Genomic DNA, 12,244 nt, shown 5'->3' with positions numbered 1-12,244 from the left:
TCCTGGAACTCACTCTGTAGACCAGGCTGGCCTCGAATTGAGAAATCCACCTGCCTCTGCCTCCCAAGTGCTGGGATTAAAGGCATGTGCCACCACTGCCCACCTAATCATCTGAGTTTTTTAATCTAGCCATTCTGACTGGTGTGAGCTGGAATCTCAGGGTTGTTTTGATTTGCATTTTCCTGATGATTAAGGATGTTGAACATTTCTTTAGGTGCTTCTCAGCCATTCTATATTCATCAGTTGAGAATTATTTGTTTAGCTCTGTACCCCATATTTTAATAGGGTTACTTGGTTCTCTGGAGTCTAACTTCTTGAGTTTTTTGTATATATTGGATATTAGCCCTCTATCAGATATAGGACTAGTAAAGATCTTTTCCCAATCTGTTGGTTGCCATTTTGTCCTATTGAGAATGTCTTTTACCTTACAGAAGCTTTGTAATTTTTTGAGGTCACATTAGTCAATTCTTGATCTTAGAGCATAAGCTGTTGGTGTTCTGTTCAGGAAATTTTCCCCTGTGCCCATGTGCTTGAGGATCTTCCCCAGTTTCTTTTCAAATAGTTTCAGTGTATCTAGTTTATGTGGAGGTCCTTGATCCACTTGGACTTGAACTTTTTACAGGGAGATAGGAATGGATTGATTTGCATTCTTCTACATGCTAACTGCCAGTTGAGCCAGCAACATTTGTTGAAAATGCTGTCAGTTTTCTACTGGATGATTTTAACTCCATTGTCTAATATCAAGTGACCACAGGTATGTGGGTTCATTTCTGGGTCTTCAATTCTTTTCCATTGATCCACCTGTCTGTCACTGTTCCAATACCATGCAGTTTTTATCATAATTGCTCTGTAGTACAGCATAAGAACCATGATGGTGATTCCACCAGAGGTTTTTTTTTTTTTATTGTTGGGAATAGTTTTTGTTATCCTAGTTTTTTGGTATTCCAGATGAATTTGCAAATTGCTCTTTCTAAGTCTGTGAAGAATTGAGTTGGAATTTTGCATTGAATCTGTAGATTGCTTTCAACAAGATGGCTGTTTTTACTATTTTAATTCTGCCATCTTCTGAGATTTTCATCGATTTCCTTCTTCAGAGACTTGAAGTTCTTGTCATACAAATCTTTTACTTGCTTAGTTAGAGTCATACCAAGGTATTTTTTTATTATTTGTGACTATTGTGAAGGGTGTTGTTTCCCTAATTTCTTTCTCAGCCTGTTTAACCTTTGTTTAGAGGAAGACCACTGATTTGCTTGAGTTAATTTTATATCCAGCTACTTTGTTGAAGTTGTTTATCAGGTTTAGGAGCTCTGTGGTGGAATTTTCAGGGTCATTTAAATACACTATCATATCATCAGCAAATAGTGATAATTTGATTTCTTCCTTTCCAATTTGTATCACTTTGATCTCCTTGTGTTGTCTAATTGCTCTGTCTAGGCCTTAAAGTATATATTGAATAGGTAAGGAGCAAGTGGGCAGCCTTGTCTAGTCCCTGATCTCAGTGGGATTGCTTCAAGGGATTGCAGCCCCTTAGGACGAACAACAATATGAACTAACTAGTACTCTCAGAGCTCCCAGGGACTATACTACCAAGCAAAGAGAACACATTATGGGACTCATGGCTCTAGCAGCATATGTATAGCCCTAGTCGGTCATCAATGGGAGAAGAGGCCTTTGGTCCTGTTAAGGTTCTATGCCCCAATGTAGGACAATTCCACGGCCAGGAATCTGGAGAGGGTAGGTTGGTGAGCAGAGGTAGAGGGGAGGGAACAGGATTTTTTTCCAGAGGGAAAACTGGGAAAGGAGATTTCATTTGAAATGTAAATAAAGAAAATATCTAGTAAAAAAAATCTATCTATAAGGAAACCTAACCAAGAATGTGAAAAATTTGTATACTGAAAGCTATACATCTCTGAAGAAAAGATATGTAGGAAGGCATCAGAGGACCTAAAAGTTCCCATGGTCCTGGTTTCATATCATTAACCATGTAATATGTGTATCTTAACAATATTTAGAAATTCAACATGATCCCAAACAAAATACACATGGGATTCTTCACAGAAATTTTCTAACATCATAAACTTCATATCTGGACACAAATCCCTCTGAATCATCAAAGATATTCTAAGAAAGAAATAATTTGGGGGGATTTACAATATCAGATTTCAAGCCAGGTTACAGAAGTATAGTATTAAAAAACTATGGTAAGAGCAAAAATAAATACTTGGATCAATTTAATGAAAAAGGAATCCTGCACATGAGTATGCATTGCTAGAGTCATATGATATTTGATAAAGATGCCAAAAATTCACAATACATGGAAGGCAGCATACCCCAAAAATAGTCCTAGAAAAACTGAATGCAAACATGCATAAAATTGATATCCATATTTAGCACTCTATATATAAAATCAAATACAAATGTGTGAAATATCATATTGTGAAACCTGAGGGCTGGAAACTGTTAGATTAAAACATAGGCAGTGCTGAATGAAGATCCAAGTGTAGGAAAGGACTTTATGAACAAGACTTCATTCAGAGACTTAAGGCTAATAAGTGACAAACAGGATCACATAAAACTAAAAATCTGTGCAGCTAATGAAATAATAAGTCAAGCAAAAATACAGCCCATAGAGTGAGAGAGAATCCTTGCCAGTTATACTTTTGACAATAGATTAATACCCAGAATACTCAGGGAAGTCAAAACATAAAAACAACCCAGAGAGTAAATCGCTCAAATGAAAACTGACAAAGGATCTTTTAAGAGGATTCAAAAAGAAAAAAAAATAAATAAAAATGGCCAACAAACATTGAAGGATGTGTTAAAAATTCTTAGAAGGTAGAGAATTCAAATTAATAGTACATTAAAATTTGGTGTTACACTTGTCAGAATGGTGATGATGAAGAAAAGAGCAGACAACATATCCTGCAAAAGATTTATAAAATATGAACCCCAATACATTTTTTGGGGGGAAAGGAACTAGGTCAACAGTATGGAAATAGGGCTCAGAAATTTTGAAATCCTAAAAGAAAAATTACCACATAACCAAGACTCACCATTCCTTGGCATATGCCAAAGGACTCAACATTCTACTCTTCAGAGACTTGCTCATGTTTACTCTCACTGTAGTTACAGTAGCTAGGAAGAAAAAACAAACAAACAAAAGGTCTTACATCTCCTGAGTGGATTGAGAATGTTCTACATACAAACAGTGGAATAATACTTGTCTGTAAGGAGACATCACCATGTTAGTTGTTGTTCCTGTAGATAAGACACATTGTAAATTTCCCACACTTCACCCTGCTGGGCTACATTCCAAAGAGAAATAATGGAGTAAGTTCACCCAGTTGATACTCAAAGATACCATTGTTTGTCTTCCTTTTATAAAGAGTATATCTGTGCACGTCTCAGCACACTGTTGGGAGAAAGTCCAGAGCCTCCTCCAAGATGCTTGTGGTCCTGCTCACAGCAGCCTTGCTGGCCCTGAGCTCAGCTCAGAGCCCAGATGAAGGTACCACATATTACAGGGTGGGATCTGGAGACATTCAAGGGAAAGTGAGGTTAAAGCAGGGGAGAAATGACAGACATGGGTGAGCAGAAACCAGGATCATAGGATTTCTGTGATAAAGGTTGGAATAGTCATGTTTTTAGCATGTAACATGGTATTTTTACTTTATATTCTATCTGAAATCCATAAAATTCTTGAAGAGAGGTATATGATGGTCCATTTTGTGTTTAGGAAACTCTCTGAAGAATGTAATGGAACATGAAAAACAGGACAGGTTTGAGAGCATACTCTCATATTCAGAGTAAATATTGGGAGCAGCCACCTTTGCTGCATAGTGGTTGTCAGAAACTTAATACAGACAAACACACCAGGATTAATTCAAAGTATAGAAATATAGAATAAATTTAATTCTGTAGATACTCAAATATAATTATCAGAGCTAGCTCTCTATATATTACTGAGCCTATCTCTAGAATGTTAGGCTGATCATGTAACATTTGAAGATCGGTACTCATGGATTTATCTCCTGACTGTTCTAAGACACATTGAAGAAACCAATGAGCGAGACATATTTTCAAGCTAAAGTATGCATCATAATTTCTAAAGTGCAGTATAATTTCTAATAGTGAGTACTTGATAGTACTTATCCTGGCAGAATCAAAAAGATCTTTGTGTTTTGTTCTGCAGGGTAAGAACATAGGGAAAACACACATGCTCTTGTACCCCTGTACTTTTCCATGTTTTAATTACTAGGACTCTCTTTATGTCTCTTTCTTAGTTACAGTAAATGAACTTAAAAGAGAGAAAATGTGTATGCCAGGATGGCCTCAAACTTGTGATCCTCCTGCCTCTACCTTCTTCAGCAAATACTACCAGCCAAATGATGACTCACTATGCTACAGGGGCCCCTGTTCCACTATGTTCATAGCAGTGTGTTTTCAGTAAGTAAGGGAAGAGAATTTGAAAGCTGTGGCTACAAGAAAACAATTCCTAGCAAAAGACATCATTGAACACTTTTGTTTGGGATAGTCAGAAGCTGGAAAGAATCCAAATGTTCCACTACACAAGAATGGATATAGAAAATGTGGTTCATTTACACAATGGAATACTACTCAGCTATAAAAGTGAGGACATCTTGAGTTTTTCAGGCAAATACATGAAACTAGAAAATATCATCCTGAGTGAGGTAACCCAGACCGAAAAGGACATGCATGGTATGTCTCTCTAATAAGTGGATATAAGCCAAATAAATACATAAATAAATAAATAAAGTACAGAATACTCAAGATACAGTCCACAGAACTCAAAAAGGTCAACAAGATGAAGGCCCAAGTGAAGACGCCTCAGTCCTACTTGAGAGGGAGAAGAAAGCAATCACAAGTGAGAAGGGAGGGAGTGACCTGGGAGGAAAAGTGGACTGGGGGTGGGAATAAGGGAACCTGATCTGGTAATGGGTTAGGTAAAAGGACTGAAGTCAATGGCCAACAGAAAGAATGGAAACAGGCAATCTTGGGAAGTAGGAGGTTGGGAGACCCTCCAGAGTGCCTGAGAAGTGATAGAGGCTCAGGACTCAAAGGAAGGGACCTTAGATGAAATGCCTGAAGTAGGAAGAGCAAACTTAGAGCCCACCTCCAGCAGAAAGACAGGGCATCAAGTGAGGGATGGAGTTGCCATCCCACAGTCACATCTCTGACCCATAATTGTTCCTCTCTGAAAGAACTTCAGGGATGGAAATGGAGAGGAACCTAAGGTAAAGAAGGTCCAGCAACAGGCCCAAAGTGGGAATCATCTTAAGGGGAGAGTCCAAGGCCTCTTTTATTGTATGGGGCATGGCATGTCCGGCTTGTGGTCAGATGACTGGGGATAGGGTCCAGCGAGAATGCTGGGAGCTTGGGGCATTGTCTGCCTGATAGAGCATATATCTCCTGCAGAGTCAGCTGTGAGGGGCTGTGACTGAAACAGAAACGAAAGACTCAGGAGTTATGGCCAAGCTCCTTCTGCCCTCTGCAAGCAGAAATTGCCCACAGGGGTCCAGGGCTCAAAGTCAAATACTCAACTGAGCTTAAGTTACCTGAGCAGACCATTGCCGCACACTGCCCTACAAATAGTAGTAATAAAAAATACTTCTGACAATTAAACTATAACCTTAGCTTCTGGGATACAGTGGAAGGAGGTAAAAGTCCAAGGTAAGCCTTGGTACATAGTGTGTCTAAGGTAAATCTGGGATACATAAGATCTTGTCACAAAAAAGTCAAGCAATCAAGCAACAAACAAACAAAAATAAATAGAAAGACATGAATTAATAAGATGAAAAGTGAAAGAGGACACTACAGCATGTTCTAGTGAAAATCAAAGGTTTAATGAATGATACTCCAGCATGGTAGTTGGGCATGAAATTCCACCTCTAACCATAGAGCTATGAGAAAATTTTAACTTCTGGTAGAGGAATGATCAGTTTTCTCTAAGAGTGTATCTCCTGGTAAGTTACAATTCTCTGTTTTCACAAACATATTCACACACACACACACACACACACAGAGAGAGAGAGAGAGAGAGAGAGAGAGAGAGAGAGACAGAGAGACAGAGAGACAGAGAGACAGAGAGACAGAGACAGAGATAGACAGAGACAGACAGAGACAGAGACAGAGACAGACAAGAGAAAGAGAGTTATGCAAGTATTAGAAACAATGAAGGAAAGTAATGTTAGAGATGCTTATGGGAAAAGTACAATGATATGCATGTACAACTGTATAACAAGAAAAGTCATTATTTCATATGAATAAAAATACTATATAAAATGCTTAAGAGACTAAAACTATGTTATATTTAGGAAAATGGTGAGAAATGGGCATTACCATACAAAGTTAAGTAATCTAACTCTACACCAGTGTACATGCAGATGGGCTCAATGCCTTTCAAAAAAAGAACATAAAAAATTTATTAAACATTACTGGTTGTGTGGGTAGTAAGGAAGTTAAAGGAAGGAAAGGAGCATAATTTGGTCAAAATTCATTATATATGTGTATGGAATTCCTGAAAAATAAAAATTAACATTTCACAAATAAAGAATTGCCTTAAATATTCTAAAATTAAAGCAGAACAAATTACTTTTGATATTTAGAACTTGAAGCTGATACTTGCCAAATCTTCATCCCAATTTTCCTCTGTAATATCTTTCCTTGTAAATTCTTACATAATTTGATTTCTGTGTCCATTGAGTTCACAGGTGATATTTCTTTCAAGACATCACAGATATCTTTCATGATTCATTACTCTCTTAACTCATTGTTGACACTGAAGGAAGTCAGGAAATGGATCTGAGCTGAGTGATATTTAGCAGAAGCTACCTCACTCTTGTAAGACAGGTCGCCAAGGTCAAAGCTGAACAACCATGACTAAGAACCTTCTTTCTCTCCTTAAAGCCCTTAAGTATAGGAAGAGCTATGAGCTCATAACTGGAGTAGATTTGCCAAATCCCAATATTTTCACTTCAGAAAACACATTATTGCATCAGGAAATTAAAAGTATTTAGAATGTAGTTAGAGACTATGCTGGTTTAAGATAGTTGATGTAGTTTTCTTTATAGAAACTGTTGACTACTTTTCTTTCTAGTAACATTCTCAGAAAACTGGGATACTATAGGAGCTGGCTTTCAGGAACAAGGTTCCCAGAATGATTCTAGTTTTATTCTTCAAAATCTTTTTTCCAAAGTATGTGATATCATCAGTAATGTTGTCTTGCATTGACACTCTAGAACACAATGGAGGAACTGGAAGTAGCTGATATCATTTTGGGGTTCTCTTGGACCAACAACTCTAAGGGAAATATCCCCTACCTGGAACTGTGATTTTTGTTAGGTATTTTATGTCTCCTTGCAGGAGGCATCGACTATCAAATCAAAGATTTGAAAATGTTCTACACTGAAAACTTCAAATCACTGAAGAAAAAGAATGTCAAAAAGCACTAGTAGATTGAAAGATGAACATATCAAGGAATACAGGGCAGAGTCTGGCACATCCAAGAAAAGGAAGGGAGAAAGGATCAGAGAAATGATGGAAATGGTTGAGAAGAAAGACAGGCCCATAGGATTTCTGTTGTAAAGGCTGGAAGTGTTACGCCCTTACTATATAACATAGTCTTTTTACTTAATTTTATATCTGAAAGCCATAAAATGCTTGAAGAAAAGAATAAGACAGACCATTTGGGTTTGGTTTTGTTTGTTTGGTTTGGTATTATTTTTTGTTTTTTCTTAAACTTTTTTTTTATTATATATTTATTTACATTTCAAATGTTATCTCTTTTCCTGGTTTCCCTTCCTAACCCCCCCTATCTCACCCCCCCTCTGCCTGCTCCTCAACTCACCTACTCCTGCTTCCTTGTCCTAGCATTCTCCTACACTGGGGCATTGACCATTTTGTTAAGAAGTGCTTTCCACACTTTAAAGAAACGGAAAAATGGACAGATTTGTGATCATATTCTCATAGTCAGAGAGAATATTGGTAGCAGCCAGAGTTGCTGCATTGGTGGTACCTCAAACATGATAAAGACAAACACATGAGGATTAACTCAAAGCATAGAAATACAGGAGAAATTTAATGCTCTAGACATTTACATACAAGTATCAGAGCCCAATCTACATATTTTACTGAGCGTATATCCAGAATGTCAAGAAGAACATGTAATATTTTAAGATGTGTACTCTGGATTTGCCTCTTGAAGGTACTAAGAAGTAATGAAAAATTAAAAGAGAAGGACATATTCTAAAGGTGAATCATGCATCCTAATTTTGAAAAATGTAGTTAACTACAAGTAGGGAGTAGTTTGACAATAGTTAGTAGTAGTAGTTAAACTGGGAGAATAAAACAGATCTTTATGTTTTGACCTGGAGTGTAGGAACACAGGGAAATCCCACATGATCTTGGATCCCAATACTTTTCTGAAAACATCCCAGACACTGTTGAGCTCAGTTGTACGTGGAAGTTTTACTCTGGAAGTCATATATTCTTGCAGTACCTCTGTAAGCTCTGAAAGATTGTGATCTGAATTTTCTCTTCATTCTATGCTTTATTTCAGAAGGTTAACAATGCTGAGCCCTCTCTTGTCCAAGATGGTAAAGTCCTTTCCATCATCCTCACATGAGTTTTAATTATCAGTATTTCAGTGTGTTGCCTCATCATATTTTTTAATCTTAGGGACAAATAGATATTACTTTCACTATGCACATAGATAAATACTCCCCAACCTTGATGCTGTGGACATGATTGTGTTCATCCAATGGAATGAAGGAGAGACCAAGTTTCTAAAATGGCAGAAGAAATTTGTCTGCTTCCCACACAAATCACCACTGAGATGAGGCAGAAAACACAAGTGCCTTAATACTGACTATTCTGATTTTGAGAAGGTCCATGGTTTCATTCTTTCTTGATGTTTCTGTTTATAATTATAGAGCTTCAGCAGCAATTCTATCTTTTCATCTCTAGTTACTTAGTTAAATGTCTTTAATTAAAATGAAACAGGTCACATTGTCCTTAGGCATTTGTTGAATTCGTTGGACTGCACTATTGTTATTCTCTTTATGGATTTCAGTGTATAAATGTAACATATTAAATATTTAACTTATATTTTATTCTAGAGATTAGAAACCCTGACTAAAACCCTTTATACAGGCAGAGAGTTCATCTAATGCTCTGGAACACAATTGGGAAATCTCATGATGTCAGTATAGTCTTCTTTTCCATTATTACTCTTCTTTCTTTGGAGACATTTCATGAGATAAATTAGTGGCCAAACACATCTTGTTTTCCAGATGTAGGAACACACTTGTATGAAGATTACAAATACAGAAACTACTGCATTGTTGGAATGTGTAATTGGAAAGCCAAAATGAGTATGGGTGGAAGAGGGAGCTAGCAGTTGGCAGACAGGTTCTGAGAGAAAGGACCATGAGAAAGAAAGAAGGTAAGAGGAAAATCTTTTATAAGTGTGCTTATATCATCTGGCCCTTTCTATAGATCCTGTGCAGTAAAGCCGATGCTTAGACAAGAGTCATCTTCTGCTGAATGATGAACAGCCAGAATCACTACCAGGAGCTAATCAACTGTCTTCAGATTCTTCCAGGAATGCACAGGAAAATCAACAGAAGGAAGAAGTAGAAAGGATACAAGAGCAACCATCCTCTCCTCCTGAAAACTCTGCATCAGCCAGACCAGGAAGCCAGCAGCAGAACTCCTCTCAGCAAGGACCAGTAGAGGGCAGCGCTTACGCTGTCCTATTTTTGCAGGAAAATTAAGACTAATGAATCCCCTAACCTGTAGTTATCCAGGACTATATTGATTTGTTTAGATAAGATAATTTTGAGTTTAATCATCCTGGTAATTTATATTTCAATGACAGGTGTAAGTCAAATTTAATAAATATAATCATCATCTGTATCTGTCCAATCATAGTGTGAAAATTAGTTAATGGGCAGCATATGGGCATGACATTATCCCTGACCCTATTTCAAATCTCTGAATTCAGATAGTACAGGGTGATATAACTTTGATGGTCTAAGACAGCCTTGAAAAATCTCTCTAGAGTGCTCGTGCCTTTGAGGAACATGGCTCCACAGCTCCCTTTTCTCTATGATTACCTTTTACATTTTATAGACTTGGTTTATAGAGTTACAGAAGCACTCTTCCTTGGTTCCATGCCTTCTGTGTTCACACTCACTGCATCTCATCGCTAGTGTGTACAATCTACTCCATGCTCAGAAATTCAGACTGTGGTTATTTTATTTAGCTTTGACAATTCCTGGGGGCTAATCTCTAATCTACTATTCTAACTGTTGTCCTGTCTACCTCACCAATGGCATAACCCAGATACTTGGCTAGGAGAAAATACCTTTACTAGGGCAAACAGATTTTGGCAAAATGAAGTGTTTATTCATTTCAATGACAGATATAAGTCAAATTAAATAAATGTTAGCAAGACCTGTGTAGAATCTGTGCGTTCTCCCTCAGTATCTGTGAGTTCATATGTGGATCCATCATTTTTATTTAGAAAGCTTTTATTTTCATGGTATCCTCCATCCCTTATGGCTCTTATAATCTGTCTATCTCCTCTTTCTAGGTGTTCTTTGCATCTGGAGGGGAGAGATTTGACAGAGACATCCCATTTATGAATGAGTGTTCCAAGTCTTTCACTCCCTGAAAAATGTCTGGTTGTGTTTCTTTATATTTGTTCCTATGTGCTGCAGAAGGAGCCTCTGTGATGAGGACGGAGCAAGGGACTGCTATGTGAATAGAGAGAATTTCCTTTGTGAAAGCACCTTTCATTCACCAGATGTAATTGTCATCTTGGTTGCTTACTGCTGTAGGATCTTACACTTTGAGTTCTTTCTAAACTTTGGATGGCTGGTTCAACTCAGCTCTTCCGGCTGAAATTGTTTTGTCCAGGTTGACTGATTCAAGGTGGCCTCTCCCTGCTTCTCACTGAATTGCTCTATTTGTCCTCAAAATATATCTGGAAATTTATTCTAATCCTTTGGCTCCAACTTATTCCCTGGCTTCCATGGACTCTGATTACCCCACTGAATCTCAGGAACTCATGAATAAACTGAAGTCCACTTCAATGCACTCACTGAGCTGACTCCCAGCTAACTGACTTTCTCTCCCTGAGATGCACTTAAACAGCTTCTTTTAATTGTGAAGCCCAAGATTGTTAGAAAGTCATACTTAGCTAATCCAGTTCCTATAAAAAAAAAAAAAAAAAAAAAAAAAAAAAAAAAAAACCTACCAGGAGACAATAAGCACCCTCAAGGTTATGAAGAAAATTAATAGAATCCTATAAACATTCTAGATTTGAGAAGATTAAAGGATGTAGCCATTTCATGTGGCATACGTTCACACTATGTGAAGCAGATATTAAGTTCATGGTCAATTCAGAGCAGAATTATCTTTGCAGACTGGAAAGATTTTATAGTAGTTATGTTGGAAGCTGGTCCTCACTTATAATGGAGAACATGGTAGAAAGAGGAAGCTCCAGCCACAGCAAATTGAAAACAGAGCTAGAGGTAATACTTCCCAAGATTTGCTAGGTGAAGGTCAGTATGCTGAGTTATAGAGGCAGCTTGAATTTGATAATCACACCTTGGTACTATGTGGTTAACCATTTTAAATGCTTGAGACAAGGTTGAAAAATCAGGTCAGAAGACGGAGTCAATTACTAAAATTATATAAGGTTCAAAAAAGCCTTCTGTGATTCTTTTTTTGCAAAGACCATCAGCTCTAAATAGAATAGTATCAGATTCAGAAATCAGACAAATAATAAATTTTAGCTTTTGAAAATCTTAATTCAGGGGCTGGAGAGATGGCTCAGTGGTTAAGAGCACCGACTGCTCTTTCAAAGGTCATGAGTTCAAATTCCAGCAACCACATGGTGGCTCACAACTATCCATAATGAGATCTAATGCTCTCTTCTGGAGTGTCTGAAGACAGCTACAGTGTACTTATATATAATAAATAAATAAATCTTAAAAAAAGAAAATCTTAATTCAGAATACAAAAAACTTTTCAAGGCAAGATCAGCAAGACTACATAAATGAATTAGAAGCATGATTGATATCAGATATCATGTTTACGATTCTATTCCAATAGAAGAAGTAACTTTTAAATGTTAAAAGAGATCACAATATCAGATGTTTTCATTGTGGTGAGAAAGTTCATCTGAAAGAGTATTGTAGTCAAGGTGTTCCTAGAA

At 37.3% G+C, this 12,244-nt stretch overlaps 1 long non-coding RNA gene across 1 annotated transcript in view; it reads right to left on the bottom strand.

Annotated features, from left to right (window-relative positions):
• Positions 1-12,244, bottom strand: part of LOC116099690 — a 27,775-nt gene that overhangs the window by 1,203 nt on the left and 14,328 nt on the right. Inside the window, exon 2 of the long non-coding RNA XR_004122348.1 lies at positions 3,054-3,135. This is a non-coding gene — a long non-coding RNA (uncharacterized LOC116099690). The remainder of the gene's footprint in view (positions 1-3,053; positions 3,136-12,244) is intronic.

This window comes from Mastomys coucha, unplaced genomic scaffold (assembly GCF_008632895.1).
Source record: "Mastomys coucha isolate ucsf_1 unplaced genomic scaffold, UCSF_Mcou_1 pScaffold20, whole genome shotgun sequence".
NCBI lineage: Eukaryota > Metazoa > Chordata > Mammalia > Rodentia > Muridae > Mastomys > Mastomys coucha.
This window is presented reverse-complemented; position numbering and strand designations above follow the sequence as displayed.